Below are 17,666 nucleotides of genomic sequence, written 5' to 3' on the forward strand. Positions count from 1 at the left end.
ATGAGCCATCCTTTTTGGGCACAAACAGAACGGGTACCACGTAAGGGCTTAAACTTTCCCGTATGTAGCCCTTCTCCATCAAGTCAGCCACTTGTTGTTACAACTCCTTAGTCTCCTTGTGGTTGCTTTGGTAGGCTGGACAGTTCAAGATAGTAGCTCTGGGCACAAAATTGATTTGATGTTCGGTACCACGAAGAGGAGGCAATCCGTTCAGCACTTCCTCCAGAAATACGTCATCGAATTCCTGAAGTAAAGTCACAACAGAAGAAGGCAAAATATTTTTAAGTTCATTAGCATCAAAAAGGAATTCTTTGTACATAAGTACAAGAATGGGTTGGTGCATCAATAAGGACTTTCTTACTTCTCTTTTTCTCGCAAACACATTTATTTTGTCACTCTCATCTTCTTTTCTTTTTCTTTTTCACCTCGTGTTTTTACCTCAATTTTCTCAATTTTCCTTTCTTTTTCTCGATTTTCTTTTCTTTTTCTTTTTATTTTTTTCTTGTTCTTTTTCTTTTACTTTTTCTACAGACTCTTTTAACTTGATTTGATCTTGATACACTTGTTTCGGGGTAAGAGGGGTTAGGGTTACATTTTTGCCTAGATACTTAAAGGTATAACAGTTGGTGTATCCATCATGGATTACACGTCAATCAAACTGCCATGGATGCCCCAAAATAAGGTGCCTCGTGTGCAAGGGAACCACGTCGCACACCATCTCGTCTTGGTATTTTCTTGTAACAGCCCGATTTAGACCCTAGTCGAAAATAATGGTTTTGGGACCACAAATCCAAGTCAAAAAATAATTTAATATCATTTTTTGTGTTTACAGCATGATATGTGTTATGTGTGAAAATTTCGTATGAAAATTTTATCGTTTGTGTGCTCAATTTTATAAAAGGACTTAATCGCGTAAAATGCAAAAGTGGCATTTTTTTGCTAAATGTGTTTAATTGCTATAGTTGATAAAATTAAAGGTCCGTAAGATGTAATTAGACCATTATAGGGTTATTGGATGATAATGGCTTGGTATAATTGTAATTATTAAAGTTCATTAAGGTTAAAATTATAAATTGGTTATTAAAGTTTAATTAAAATAAACAAACAAAATCATAAATTCTTTTCATCTTCCTAAATCGATTTTGAGCAAAAGAAATTAGTCATTTTTAGGGTTATATTCGGCCAAGCTTCATTTGTTGATTAAGGTACGGTTTAGCTCGATTTTTATTGATTTCTATATTTTTGAGCTCGTTGTAGCTTAATCTAGCTAGCCCATACCATCATTTTTGAGTTTGTTATAGATTTTGAATGATGCCATTGTCGAATGCTTCAGTATTTAAATGTTCGATGATGAATTATGAAATTTTAATGATAGATTTTGATGTTTTACAAAGTGATTTTGAGTAAAAATGCATATTAGGAGAAAAGTGTAAATTGAGGGATTGAAATGTGAAATAAATGAAAAATATGGGCTGCTAGGGAGATATAGAGAATTCGGCTAAGCATGGGCTATATTGAATTTTGTGAATTTCTTGTATTTGTGAAATAGGGACTAAATTGAATAAATGTGAAAGTTTAGTGGCTAAAGTGAAAAAATGCCCAAATGTATATTTTTGGATGAGATTAAATAAATAAGTTATTAAATGAGTTAATTTTGAATACATATAGATCAAGAAAAGAGGAACTGAGACTTAGATCGAGGCAAGAACAAAGTACTCAATTAATCGGCTAGTTTCGTTGTTTTTGCTACTGAGGTAAGTTCGTAGGTGTTCATTTCATTATAAATGAATGTGTATTGTATAAAATGTGTTTATGAGATTGCGGATAATGTTTGAATTGTGAATAAGAATATATTGCGGATAATACATTGGCTTCGGGCCATGATATCGGTACCTTGGGTGCGAATAATACCTTGATTTGGCTATGGGCCATGATATAGGTATTTTAAGAGGAGTTAGCTTGATTTGGCTATGGGCCATGGTATAGGTACTTATCGATTGTGATTCATGAGTGATTGATTTCTATCCCTAAGGGTTTAACGAATAAAAGAATGATTTGTTTGAGGAAGAGATTAGTATGACATGGTACAGGTACATACAGAACTTATTTGAGCATTGCATTGAGAAAGATCAATGAGATGTTAACGAATCATGTTTTGAGACATGATAGGAAGATTTGTGTTAATGAGATATTGTTTTGGTAATATGTATAAAATTGAATTATATTGATTTGATGGATTGAATTGCTTAATTACGAACTTACTAAGCTATGAAGCTTACTGTGTGTTATTTGTCTATGTTTTATAGATAATCAAAGCTAGCTTGGACTTGGGGATTGTCAGGAGCATCGTCACACTATCGATCATTTGTTGGTACTTTTGAAGCTTTTATGTATGGTATATGGCATGTATATGCTAGTGTCATTTTGGTATGTTTGAACTATGGTGTTAGCCATGTGATTTAGGCTTGTTAATGATGTAAATGTTGATATGTTTTAGCCAATTAAATTGGCTTAAGTTAAGTGCTTGATAAGTGATATATGTGATGCAAATAATGCCTTTATATGTTGACTTGTTTTGGTATGTTTGCCATAATGGTAGATATAGTTAAATGGATGATGTTTTAGTTAGTTATCAATGTTTGAGTAATGGTAAATTGTGATGATTTTGGCATAATAATTTGGTATAATTTGAATATGGTATGTTATGTATATGTTTTGGTGGGTTTTGGTTGCTTATAAATGACTTGAAATGGTACCAAATAAGTTGATTTATATGCATGATTGTAGGGTGGCAAATTGGCTTTTCAAATGGCCTATTTTTATCCACACGAGTGTGTGTCTCGGCCATATGCGACACACGGCTATTGTTATATGGCCATGTATCCCCTGGGGTAATCCTACAATTTAAAGTCAGTCTCGAGTAGGGCCTAGACACACAGGCGTGTCTGGTGGCCGTGTGAGGCACAAAACCTTGGCACATGGGTGTGTGTGGCCATTTTGAAGGGTACAAGGGTTAGACACACGGGCGTGTGGTTAGCCGTGTGACCCAAGTTAGTTTCGACCACAGCCAAGGTACACTAGCATGTCTTCAGCTGTGTGGTACAAGTCAATATGTATGCCCTGTTTTCACACGGCCTATGATACGAGCGTGTTTGATAATCATGTAAGACACATGGCCTGTTCACACGGGCGTGTGACCTATGATTGTATAATTTTTCTAAGTGTCTGAAAGCTTTTATATGTGATTGGTTTAGTCCCAAACCACTCTTATACATGTTTTAAGGTTTTGTATTACCTTGTAAGGGACAATGTAAATGTTTGTGAATAGTTTACTATAATGATTTCATAAATGTATATGATTGATGCGTAATATCAGGTAATGCCTTGTAACCTATTCTGGCAACGGAAACAAGTTAGAGGTGTTACATTTCTAATTGAGAATGCTACAACAGCTTGTTTGTCACTTTAATCTCTCTTTCGTCGTTCAACCATTGTAACTTGTACGAGTTCGGATGCTTGGTCGTGGTTAAACTAAGTTTTTCAACCAGCATATTACTTGCGATGTTGGTGTAGCTTCCTCCGTCAATAATCATGCTACACACCTTGCCTTAGAAGTGACACCAGGTGTGGAAAATATTTTCTCGTCATTGCTCGGTTTTGGCACTTTAAATGTTGAGGCTCCTTTTTACCACAACGATCTCGCTTTCAACCGGAAACTCAAAATTTTCTTCTTCATCATTGGTTGGTACTTCGAGCTCAAGTTCATTCTTTTCCTCGGATTCGATCTCTCTGTTAGCCTTTACCACCATGATTTACTGATTGGGGCATTGGCTGGCTATGTGTCCCCATCCTTGGCATTGGAAACTCTTTATTCTCTTGTGCGATTTGGCATAGGATCAGTTTTATTTTTGATTGGCTCACCAACAGTGGGATTAGACTTGGCTGCTACAACAGGATCCTTGGTTCGAACAGGGGGTTTATTGGCTCCTTAGCTCCATTTAGTAATTGAAGGATTAGCGTAGGATCGACCAACTCCCTTCTGTTTAAGTTGCTTTTCAACTTTGATGGCCATGTGAACCATGTCCATCACTTCAACATAGTGTTGCAATTCAACTATGTTGGCGATGTCACGGTTTAATCCCATAAGAAACCCGGCCATTTTTGCCTCCTGATCCTACTCGATATCGGCTCGGATCATCGCTATCCCCATTTCTTTGTAGTAGTCTTCGACACTTCGATTGCCTTGGATAAGGCTTTTCAATAGTTGGTAGAGATCTTGGTGATAGTAAGAAGGTATGAAACGCTTTCTCATGATCGCCTTCATCTCAGCCCACGTTAAGATGGGTCTTTCACCATTTCTTATTCGGTTTGTCACAAGTTGATCCCACCACACTATGGCATAATCTGAGAATTTTATGGCCACCAACTTAACATTTTTGCTCTTCGAATAGTTATAGCATTCGAAGACTAACTCGATCTTTTTCTCCCACTCCAAGTATGCCTCGGGGTTGTTCTTCCCTTGGAACGGGGGTATGGGCATTTTAATGTTTTTGAGGCTATCGTCTATATGGTCTCTTTCTCTATGGCCCCGGTTTCTTTGGCCTTGATGTCTTATACTCCGCACAGATGAACGGTAATTTTCTTGGTCACTTGACTTATAAGGATCTTCTTGGTTTTGGATAAGATGCTCACGCCTTTGTCTTGCATTTATAGGGGTGCCCTCGCATTGTTTTCGCACCTTGACTTGATATAATCGATCTTCAATGGGTTCGAGTTTACGATCAAATAGTCACTCTATTTCTCGTATGATTGCTTGAAGTGTAATATCTGGCACGCCTCCATCAACATTCCTTTTAGGACGAAAACCACCTTCTTTGTTTGGATTCCTTTCCAGACTTCTTGACATCTTAAGTTTTCACAAACTAAAACCTTACTATTCCTCTCTAAAGAAAATTCACTCACTTGGCTTTTGTTCACTCGAATAGGCTCACTACACTCTTGCCTTTTTCCACTCAATTCGCCTCTCTAAGTTTTCAATGGACTAATTGGACTTAATAGCATTAGTTGTGGAGTCAGCTTGCAAAAGTAATGATCGATTTAGGTAGATCTTGATGTTAAGACAAGGTTGGCTAACAAACAAAAGGAAGAGGGATGAAAGAATGGTCGATTGGTATGGAAGTAGAATAATGAATTTGGACAACAAATAACTCTCAAGCTAGCTTTCCTTCTTCTTCTTCTTCTTTTTTTAACACCAACAAATTTCGCACTTACAAATATTGATTTCACACTTCGAATTTCAATAGATACTGATTTTTTAAATGAAATTTTTTTGATCAAATTACAATCCAGTAATTGCTATGAACGTCGATACTCACTTTAATTTCACTAGCTCTGATACTAAATGATACGAGCTCAATTCAGTGTTGATTCAAGTCGTTTAGATTGCCCAATCATGAAATTAAGTAAGTTTTGAGTTTTAACAAAGTAGGCTGGAAAAGATGAAAAGATAGATTCAAACAAGGTTTGAAAGATAATTAAATTGACTAATGGAGTAATTCGGCTAAGGCCAAGAGTGAACTAACAATGAAGGGAATTGTTGACCCGATTCTTAGACCGCACTTAGATGGAAATGGATAAGAGATAATTTGGCTAACCTCAACCCACTATCTAGCAAGATAGAAACCGATGGCATGGTCAAACGCCACACTTTGGGAAGTGATATGTAACGCCCCGTACCCGAGACCGTTGCCGGAATCGAACACGAGGTGTTAACGGACTTAACATTACTTAAACAGCTCATGCAATTCATTTTAAAATTTTCCAGACAAGCTGGCTAACTGCATCACAGTCACTTTAAAAATCATATCTCGAGTTCCAAAACTCAAAATCCAATTCCGTAAATTTTTCCTGAAACTATACTCATACATCTATCTACTAAATTTTTTATAGAATTTTTGGTTGGGCCAATTAGTACAGTTTATTAGTTAAAGTCTCCCCTATTTCAGGGTTTGACTACTCTGACCTCTGTGTATTACGAATCAGATATCTCCCTGTATAGAGCTTCAATGACTATCCTGTTTGTCTCTAATTAAACTAGACTCAATAATGAATTTGTAGATATAAATCATGACTTTTAATTATATTTGTAAAATTTATGGTGAATTTCCAAAGTCATACTAGGGGATCCAGAAATTGCTCTGGCCCTGTTTCACAAAAAATTAAACATCTCATAAAATATAGCTCATATACCTGTTTTGTTTCTTCCATATGAAAATAGACTCATCAAGCTTCGATTCCATAACTTATTCATTATTTAATTTCATTTCTACTATTTTTAGTGATTTTTCAATTTCACGTCACTACTGCTGTCTGAATCTATTTTGGGATAAATTTTACCTATTTCATGGTTTCCATGGATTAGCTAGCCATTCGACATACATAGCACCAAATATGATCATGATTAGCCATTCCAATGGCTAATCATTACCAAGCATTTCCATACCACTCAATAACCATATCATAAGACCATATATACAAAATGATTATAATGCTATACTCAAAATATACAAGCCATTTTCGCATGGCTATACAAATATATACATTACCAAAAGATACTTAATTAACAACAAAGGTCAGTCCTATACATGCCATTATCAAAGTTCAACTAAAAGAGTACCAAAAAGGGGCTTAGATAGTGTGGATGACTTCGACTTTGACACTTCCGAGTCCGATAGCTGATGAACGAAATCTATAATACAGAGAATTTAAACAACAGAGTAAGCGTTTCGATGCTTAGTAAGCTTATAAGTAAGGAAATCATTTGAAACAGAAACACAAAAGAAATAGCATTCATATGGATAAATAAATGTCTATGCACAAGATCACATATTCATTTTAATTTACACTTCTATCAATATGTTCACATATTCAAAGTCAAACTTAACTAAATTTCATTTGAATCAATTTCACGTAACTCGAGTGAGCTATAGACTTCATATATCCCTAAGGAATGGCCGGAAGAGCATTATTCGATTACATAATCACAACTTATACTATACAAAATTTTTCTAATGTATATATGATCCATACCTGGTCATATTAGGGATTATGAGCACATTAATCGGAATTATTACGACAGAATCGCACCTTTCCAAACATAAATACTTTCGGAATTTGACTCGGATGTAACAACCAGCACAAATGCCTTCGGGACTTAACCCGGTTATAATAACCCGCACGAATGCCTTTGGGACTTAACCCGGTTATAATAACCCGCACGAATGCTATGCACATATATATATCATAACCCATTAGCATTACTAGAAAACAAGTTCCACATATATATTTCATTTCGTTATTCCACATGAGTTCTTTAACCATTCAGCTCCAAGTCATATAAAATAAAAATCATTTGTTTCACTATGTAATTTATATAGAACCATAAGATCACAACTTATCTACTATGCTTTTATATGATCTCTATAAAATCATAAACTAAGTTCCGTTACTCAAAGACTTACCTCGGTATATTGGAACGGTTGTGGATTGATTACTCTATTGCTTTCTCTTTTCCCCGATCCAACTTTAATCCCCCTTGCCCTTGAGCTTAATGAATACAAGTAGAAGTATTCAATATTTTTACCAATAATGTTTACTTATTAATCACATTCGGCAATCACATATCAACTCATTTTATTATAATTTATCATTTCCACAATTTATTTTAAACTTACAAATTTCATAAATAATACCATTTTATACACCATGGCTACTTTGGCCGAATGTTCATATAATTTAAATAACAATTCATCATTCAACTTTCAAACCAAAACGCCATTATATGACCACATATACATACATCCATATACTTAAGTTCAATAATTATAGTATAACATCAAGTACTCATTTTACTCATGTGGCCGATTATACTTGGTCATACATACACATAATCAAAAATAAATTCCAAAATTTTCACATCATTTATGTACTAAGCCGAATACACTTGCCAAGTTCACATACATTCTTCAACAATTCCTTCTTTAAACAAACACATATTCGGCTAAAACAATGAAAATTTTAGCAACTTTTAATTTAACACCTAATCAATTATAACACATTTAAGCATTCTTTTTATATTATCAACTCCAACCACATACATTACTCAAGTATAACATTTTCATATTCGGCAATAGTATCAAACATAATAGCCGATTCTTCTCACTTTGTATCTATGCATCTATTTGATCATTAGTTTAGTTCAAACACCCATACACACACAGCTTATAAGCAATTTCATCCTTACATTGCCTATAGTTCTCTCGGCCACTCATTCCCTGTAACGCCCCGTATCCGAGACTATTGCCGGAGTCGAACACGAGGTGTTAACAGACTTATTTCATTTATTTACACAGTTCATTTTAAAATTTCCAGACAAGCTAGTTAACTGCATCACAGTCACTTTAAAAATCATATCTCGAGTTCCAAAACTTGAAAACTGATTCCGTAAATTTTTCCTGAAACTAGACTCATATATCCATCCACAAGTTTTTTTCTAGAATTTTTGGTCGGGCCAATTAGTACAGTTTATTAGTTAAAGTCTCCCCTGTTACAGGGTTCGACTACTCTGACCTTCATGCATTACGACTTAGATATCTCCCTGTACAGGGCTTCAATACTTATGCCGTTTGTTTCTAAAGAAACTAGACTCGAAAAGGAATCTTTACATATAGGGCATGACTTCCAATTATCTCTGGTTAATTTATAGCGAATTTCCAAAGTCAGAACAGGGGATCCAGAAATCGCTCAGGCCCTATTTCACGAAAACTTAAAAATCTCATAAAATACGGCTCATATGATCTTTTTGTTACTTTCATATGAAAATAAATTCATCAAGGTTCGATTGCATAATTTATTCACTATTTAATTCTGTTCCTACTATTTTTAGTGATTTTTCAAACATACAACACTGCTGCTGTCAGCATCTATTTTAAGGCAAATTTCACCTATTTCATAGTTTCCTTGTCACTTAATAACCATACCATAAGACCATGATGTTATACTTCAAAATATACGAGCCATTTTCGCATGGCTATACGAATATACATTACAAATGGGTACTCAATTAACAACAAGGGTCAGCCCTATACATGCCATTTTCAAACTGAACTAAAAGAGTACCAAAAGTGGTTTAGATAGTGTGGACGACTTCGACTTTGACACTCCCGAGTCCGATAGCTGACAAACCAAAATCTATAAAATAGAGAATCAGAGAAACGGAATAAGCATTTAATGCTTAGTAAGCCTTAAGCAAAACAACACTCTATATATTAACATAACTTTGAATATCTATCAACTCAAATATCCAACTTAATTCCATGCGTTCGTAATATTATACAAATACAATTTGATAACTTCCATTAATGTGTATATATATATTTATATATAATACATATCATGCCTTTATATTAAACACTTTCATTTCGGCCGAATATATTCATGTACATTATCAATAAACTTTCAATTTCAAAGTTATAAACTCTTGCATCACAAGTCATTTAATTATATTCCTACCATCGCCGAATTTACTTGTATAAAATATAATCATAATTCAATTAATCACATGCTTATAAACATTTAAGACTTAATTCCGCAAATGTTTCAATTTTTCTTTTCATCTCATGAAATTTGCACTATAATCTCAATAACTAATTCACAGTATAACACAAACATAAACTTGCTAAAACATACCTGTTCCCTTTAGCTTATTGTTCATATTCATAAAACACTTCAGCATCAAAACTCTTTAACGTCAATTCCTTATAACTCACCGGCTTTAAGCCTGTTAAGTATCAATCTGAATTCATAACAGCACACAGCCTACTGGCCTGTAGTTTGAATTAATAATTTTAACATTTCAAAATAAACAGATTTTATCAATGACGTTATATTTTTACTTAATCATATACTATTATCGAATGTTCAATCCCCAACTTTACATCACATAAATGTTTACCTATGTAATCATTTATACCATCTCATTTATATCATCACATAAATGTTTACCTAGGGGCCGAATACAAAGAAATAGTAAACGTTCAATGTCATCTTTAGTTTAATTATAATATAACATCCCGTTAACTGAATTTGCACATATATAACTAAGACCGCATGTTCATGTGGCCAAAATTAACATATTATATTTTAACTTCTAAAGCCAAATAGTTATTAAATCTAGTTCACATACATTCAAGTATATAAATTCATGTAATACCATATATTTTCACATACATAAATTAGCTACATAACCAAATACACATTATCACATATACATACAATTAAGACTCATTCAATACTATTCACAAGGCCCAATATACTTAACTAGTTCACATAATAATCTTTACATTGAGTAAATATCAAACTGGCTCATACCTGCCATTCAGCTATATACATGCTAACTATATTACTTTCAATTTATACTTACCATTCGGCCATACAAACATATCTCAATCTTACTTTCATTTCATAGTAGCCAAATTAAACAGTAACGACGTACTTTAATCCAATTGAGTTAACTTGACCGAGTACTCAAAGTCAATTATACCATCATATAATTACTTACATATGTGGCCAAGTATATACAATTCACCATATATATATACATATATTTATACGATATATCCTTACATGAAATTTAATCCTTTAATTAAATGAAACACTTCATATGACCGAATATGCAATTTCTATTCAATTCCCCACATAAACAAATATATCAACTCAATATAGGCTTATATGTTTCACCAATTCAATATAACTTACCTTCAATTGGATATACCAAATCAATATCATTTAAATCATAGCAATCATTCAATCATAAATTACATACAAAAATTCTCATAACTATTCACATGCGTACCTTATTACGAATTAATAACAATTTAACTCATACTTGGCTTTACACTCATTTTTAACTTGTTCAATAACACATCAATTCTTAGTCACTAAAAATCATACCAGCATGTAGCCTGCTAGAATTATAACCTGAATCATATCACCGGCAATATGCCTACTAGGCTTTTAGCCCTATGTTACCATCATTCACTACTTAGCTCATTGCTAAGATTACACATAGTATGAGTCGTAACACAACTACTTTGATACACATCAATTTCATCAATCCTTTCATTTAAAAAAAATACCTTCGGCACCTTGTCTCAATGTCTATTTCAATTCAAAAAGTATAACTACATTCGGCTCAATTTATTTATTCCAAACACACATCAGCATATTATATTTCTATGTCTATTTCGGATTAATAATTTAGCCACATTCGGCTCTAATCATTTCTCCAAACATATATCCATCACATTATATTTATACATCTATATATTCGAGCATTTTACCTTACTATGTTTATTCAAATTCCAAGCATACCGAATTGAATTTAAATTACTTAAGAACTTACCTCGACAATTTCGTACAATAGTGTCGACTACTCGGCTAACTTCGCCTTTCCCGAGCCAAATCTCGGTTCTTTGGGTCTTGAGCTTAAATTTTTAGCTTGCTATATTGCCGAAATCCTCAAAGCATATTTCTTCTTTCTTTCTCAAACATTCGGCAAGAACAAGGCAAGGATGTATAGCTTTCTTTTTTTTTTCTAATACTTATTTCCTATTATAAAACCATGTAGTCATTATAATATTAATACAAAATGCATATATTTTATATCCCATACCATCATGGCCGGCCACTTCCTCTAAAGTGGGGAATTTGACATGCAAGTCTACATTTTTTTCCACCATGCATTATTTGCCCACTACCATTTAACCTATCACATTTCCAAAGTTTCACAAATAAGTCCTTCCTAATTAATTTCACATTTAAAAGACAAAATCAAAGCATGAAATTTTCACACATACACTTTCAGTTATAACAAGCATAGAATATAACATTTAATTATTCTTGTGACTCGATTTTGTGGTCCCGAAACCACTTCTCGACTAGAGTCAAATTAGGGTTGTCACATTCCCCAACCTAACAAAACTTCAATTCGAAATCATTAGCCGAATATCAATTGACTTAGGCTACCTTTAAACTTTTACTTATCACCTCATACCAAACTATCAAAATGAACTAATTATAATTATATATGTACTACCAAAACCGAAACCTATGCATAATATTATTTCTTATGCCCAAAACAAAGACCACATTCGGCAACTTTCATCCACCATTTTACCAAGCACAACCGATTATCCATTCTCTTCTCAAATCTAAATTCGGCACCTCCAAACAAAATAAGTTAAAAATTTCAACTTTTATGCTAACATAACCAGCAACTTAACACATCCACATAACTAACATGCTAATAGCATCAAGGCATCAACTAAAATTTTTAAGCTTCTTAGCCGAATCCTAACTCTCCAACAACCCCAAATCCAACCATGAGATAGATAGAATTTAGACCAATCATCCAAAGGATGTATAAACTTCCAAAAGTAACATTGAACATACCTTAATCTAGAGAACCACCTGGGCCGAATTTTTCTTCTTCCTCTTCCTCTAGTTACGGCAATGGAGGAGCAACATAAGCTAACTTTTGTTTCTCCTCCCATTAACCACTATTATTTTCTTATCCATATTCTTTATTTTATTTTTTTAACACAAAATATTAACATAAAATATTTATAATATATTTTGATCCATAACATGGCCGGCCACTATCTAATATTTGGCTAATTTGACATGCAAGTACAAGCATTTTCTAACATGCATTAATAAGTCACTTCAACATTTGCCTAACACATTTCTAAATTTTCTCACATAAGTCCTATTTAATAATTTCATATATAATTGACAAAATTAAAGTATAAAATTTTCACATATGTATGTTCCTGCACAATAAACATAGAAAATAACAATTAATTATTTTTATGACTCAGTTTTGTGGTCCCGAAACCACTTTCCGACTAGGGTCACATTAGAGCTGTCACATGATAAGTTCGGATAACAAGGAAGAATGGCGCCACAAGTTGAGCTTGATAAGTCGTTTCAATCCAAAAAGAACAATGAGAGTTGAATTCTCACAGAAAAACAAAAGTTCATATATTTGGTCTAAAAGTCCCTTCAACTAGTTGAAAACAAAGTATTTATAGGCATGAGACAAACCCTAGCCGAATAGACACACACACTCAGCTTAATTAAGCTATTAATGAACTTAATTGAGCTAATTAAAAACTACAAGACCTTTGATGAACTCTAACATAAGGAATGGCAATGGACAGCATGTTTGGTTTTCCTATTCAGCTAATAATTAACTCTAATGAGCTGAATAAACTTGATTCAATGCTTGATAAGCTAAAGAGTCATAACAGCCTTTTAATTTCTCCTTGGACAGCCAAATGAGTAGCAGCCAAAAATTAATGTCATTTGGCACATGAACAACCCCCTTTGTGTAAATGCTTGAATAAAAACGGTCAAAAGGTGTGAATGGATGAATTGGAACAACCACCATCATGTGAAAACGTTTGGAAACTGAATGTGCTTGTGTGAACAGCTCCTTGTCCATTGAACTCCTCAAACAGTCATTTGGAGAAGTTCATAACAGCCGCTAGTCCTAAATACATTCCTCTCTTTAATGCCAATCAATGCACCAACTGGTTCAATTAGTTAGTTCACCTATAAACACAATTAAACTTTAATGAGCTTTAGTAACTAAAACTCATTTAATAAGCTAAAACAAATTAAATGGATGTAGCAAATTAATTAACTTAGAACATATTAATTGCCAAATTAATTTAAACAACTAAATAAAATTATAACAACTTAATTACTTAAACTAAAATAACTAAACACATTTAAAGTTTAATCCAGCAACTATTAACTAAAATTCAGCTTGCAATAAGCTGTATGGAGCTCCATGCTTGCTTGATGAGTCCAGCCACCCTCCCCTCCCCAAGCTCGATCAATGTAACTTGCAATGGCGTCTTGAAACTTCTTAGCATGAGACCGAGTAATGGGACCTTGTGGCAACTCAATAGGATCAGCCGTAGCTTCCTGAGCTAGGATCGCATCAAGTAGGACACTATTAGATTTGGTGCCCTAAGTGTAGTATTTTCGTCTATGTACGCTTGTAATTTTTTCAAACAGATTGGTTAATAAAAATAATTCATGGATTACATTTATATACTTTGAATAATTTTCCTTATATGGTTTTTGCACACAAAGCAAAATAGAAGCAAATGTTACACTAGTTGTCTAATATTTAACTAATACTAAGTGGCATTATGTGGTTGGATCCTAATATAGAAAAGCAACTTATATTAATAGATGAACTTAAACATGTCCTTAGTCTAATCGAAAATGAGCAAATTGATTGAAAGACTAATATGTTGCCTATGAAGTCCAATCGAGAGTGATGCTTTATCTTGGGCATCGGAGCAGATGACTCCTAGAAGATAGAGACATAAATGTGACTGACTGGACTAACAGTACTTCGGACTAAATCCAAGGAGAATAGATCCTGAATTCATTTATGGATTTGTTCACTTGTGACGTTCATAGTGTGACATACCTAAATCCTGAGTGGATGACAGGCTATGTGTGCGTGACTCATACACTTTGATGTAAGTAAAAACCTGAATTCAAATAGATAAAGAATCGAAAGCTAGTGCGCTGGGTTTTCGACTTCTGCATTGGGACCATTGGATGTTTGTAGTTTTTTTCAGTTTTTCGCCGTTGGTCCAACGGTTAGAAAATCAACAGTCCAGATTTTCTAATAGTTGGGGATCGGACAATTCATATTTATTTTTTAAAATTTATTTTTAAAAAAATTTTGTACAGGCCACATGCTATCACATAAGCAAAAGCACACAATGTTGGATGCGCTTTTACTTACATGCAAATCACACCCCATAAAAATGACTTATTTTCCTAATCTAAAAAAAGGGCCGAATCACCTAAATTTTTTTCAAATCGACATATTCTCCTAATTTTTCCGTTAATAATAATAAATATAATAATTATTTATACCTAAGATAACTAAAAGAAAGGGTGGTTGTTAATGCTACCCTGTAACTTAATCTATCTATCTATCTCTAATAATTACTATAAAATAAAATCTAAATAAAAATTAACTAAACCTAATGCTCTGTTTGTTCATTAAAATTGGCTTCCGAAAAATAATTTCCGGAAAATGACTTATTTTTTTGGAAAAGTTAATATTTTATAGTGTTTGGATGAATCTATATAAAATATTTTCTATTGTTTGGCAAATTTCTTGAAAATATTTCATAAAAGTTGTTTTCAATGAAATAAACATACATTTGAGATTTTCTTATCTTTTATTTTCTTATCTTTTCATTATTTAATTGAGTTTATTTTATATTTATAAATTTATATTTTACATTGTTCTTTGTAAACAAACATGAGATAAATATATTTGTTACAAAATATTATAGTGCAATTTATTTTTAACAATCGAAATTTATTTTATAATAAGAAAATATTTTGTAATAATCAATGTCATAAATAAACTTAATAATAAATAAATCTTAATTAAAACTTAATTTAAATTACATATATTACATATATGAGAGTACATATTGACACAATAGAGTTGTCAGGGATAAATGAAGCTAAGAATTATTTAAACAAAGATTCATATTTATATAATTAAAATATTCATTCGTTTATACTAGGTTAAAATATGTCATAAGTCCTTGTACTCTTCATAAATTTGAAATTTTGTCCATGTACTTCTATTTTTGGGTTAGTCCTACTTTTTAGATATCAAAATTCAAGTTCAGTTGTTAGCATTATTAAAAATATTTTGTTAAATTCATAATCATTATAACGTCATTTTTTAGTTACATGACTACCGAATATTTTTTATTTAAAAATGTGACATCAATAAAATTGACAAAAAAAAAACAATGTTAACAATTGGACTTAATTTTCAAATATGAAAAGTACATGGTCTAAATTCCAAAATAGTTAAGAGTACATAGACTTATGACATATTTTAACATTTATAGTACAAATCATTTATTATTAAAATATTATTATTGAATATTTTCCAATAATATATGAAGAATATTATTTAAAATGATTATTTCTAAATTTTTTATTAAAATAAATTTGAAATTTGAAATAATTTATTAAAACAATAAATTATATTAATAATGTATTATATGATTAGATATAGATAATTAAATATGTATGTTTAATAACATTGAAATTTATAAATAACATTGAAATTTATAATATTTTATATTAATATTTTATTAATTTTAAATATTTTAAAATAAAAATAAAAATTTATTATTAATATAATAATATTTTATTTATCTTAAGTTAATTTTTATATAAAAATAGAATAACAGGAACTCTTTTCTGAAAAATGACTTATACTTTTCAAAAGGGTAAGTCATTTTACAAAAAAAATGACTTATTTTTCGTTGGCATATAAGTCATTTTTCATTTACCAAGTTGTTTTTCATGAAACAAACATAGGGAAATGCATAAAACATCTTTTGGAACTCATTTTCAGTGAAACAAACGGAGCCTAAGTTTAAAAGAAAGGTAGTTGTGCGCGTATACGCCTTTTTTACACCCTAAATTATATAATATAATAATAACCTAAATTAATAAAATCTTAAAATACAAAGAGATAAGCTTAATAAATACAATAAGTGTTATAAAATTTTCATACTGTGCACCAGTTCAAGCTCTCATGTCAAAATTTTCGTGCAATCTGTATATCCACTCATTTCTTATCATATTGGACAATTATTATATTTATATAATGAAAAAATCGATTAAGTGTCAAATTAGGTAAATTCATGTCTAAAATTAATTAAAATAAATAATAATATATCAATTAAGTGGATTATTAATTGTGGTAAGTTAAATAGTAAAGATAGACATTTGATGTTAAACTACTCTAAATTACTTGTGTCAATTTTTCTTAAGCTGTTTATTTTAAAATTTTCAAAAACTAATTCATCACCTCTTAAATTACATTGATTATAGCACATTATATTTAAAAATTAATAGTTAATTAAACAAATTTAATACATTAAAATCATAATTAATTTTATCTATTATAAATGTACACATACATATTCAATTCAACTTTAATCTCAATTATCAAAATACTTTTTATTTTTCCGAATTTAATATTTTTACATCAAATTTCTGGAGTTTTTTTTTACTTTTATTTAAACTAATAATAAATGTTGAAGTAATCTGTATTTAATTACACTTTAATTATAATTCAAACTATACAATTTAATCAATTATCTTATCATGTTATTTTAAGTTACTTCTTGATTAAAATGAGATTAATTCTATTTTCAACAGGGAAAAACACAAAAAAATGGGTATATATGAAAAATGTAGTATAGAAAGAGGTGTTATTATAAGAAAGACCAGCATAAATAATTTATTGTATAACTAAAAATAACATTATTATTTAATATATTGATGATCTCGTTCATTTATTTAAACTGATTTTGTAGAGATAAAAGAAAAAGTAGAGATTGAAGAATAAAAAGTATAGGTATGTAGTATGTCCATATTTTAAATATTGTATAAAATACCTTCTTTTTTTTAAATATGGTACAATTACTTGATTTATGATTTAAAATTCTTTTATTAGTTATATAAAA

Source organism: Gossypium hirsutum, chromosome A11, assembly GCF_007990345.1.
Source record: "Gossypium hirsutum isolate 1008001.06 chromosome A11, Gossypium_hirsutum_v2.1, whole genome shotgun sequence".
Lineage (NCBI taxonomy): Eukaryota > Viridiplantae > Streptophyta > Magnoliopsida > Malvales > Malvaceae > Gossypium > Gossypium hirsutum.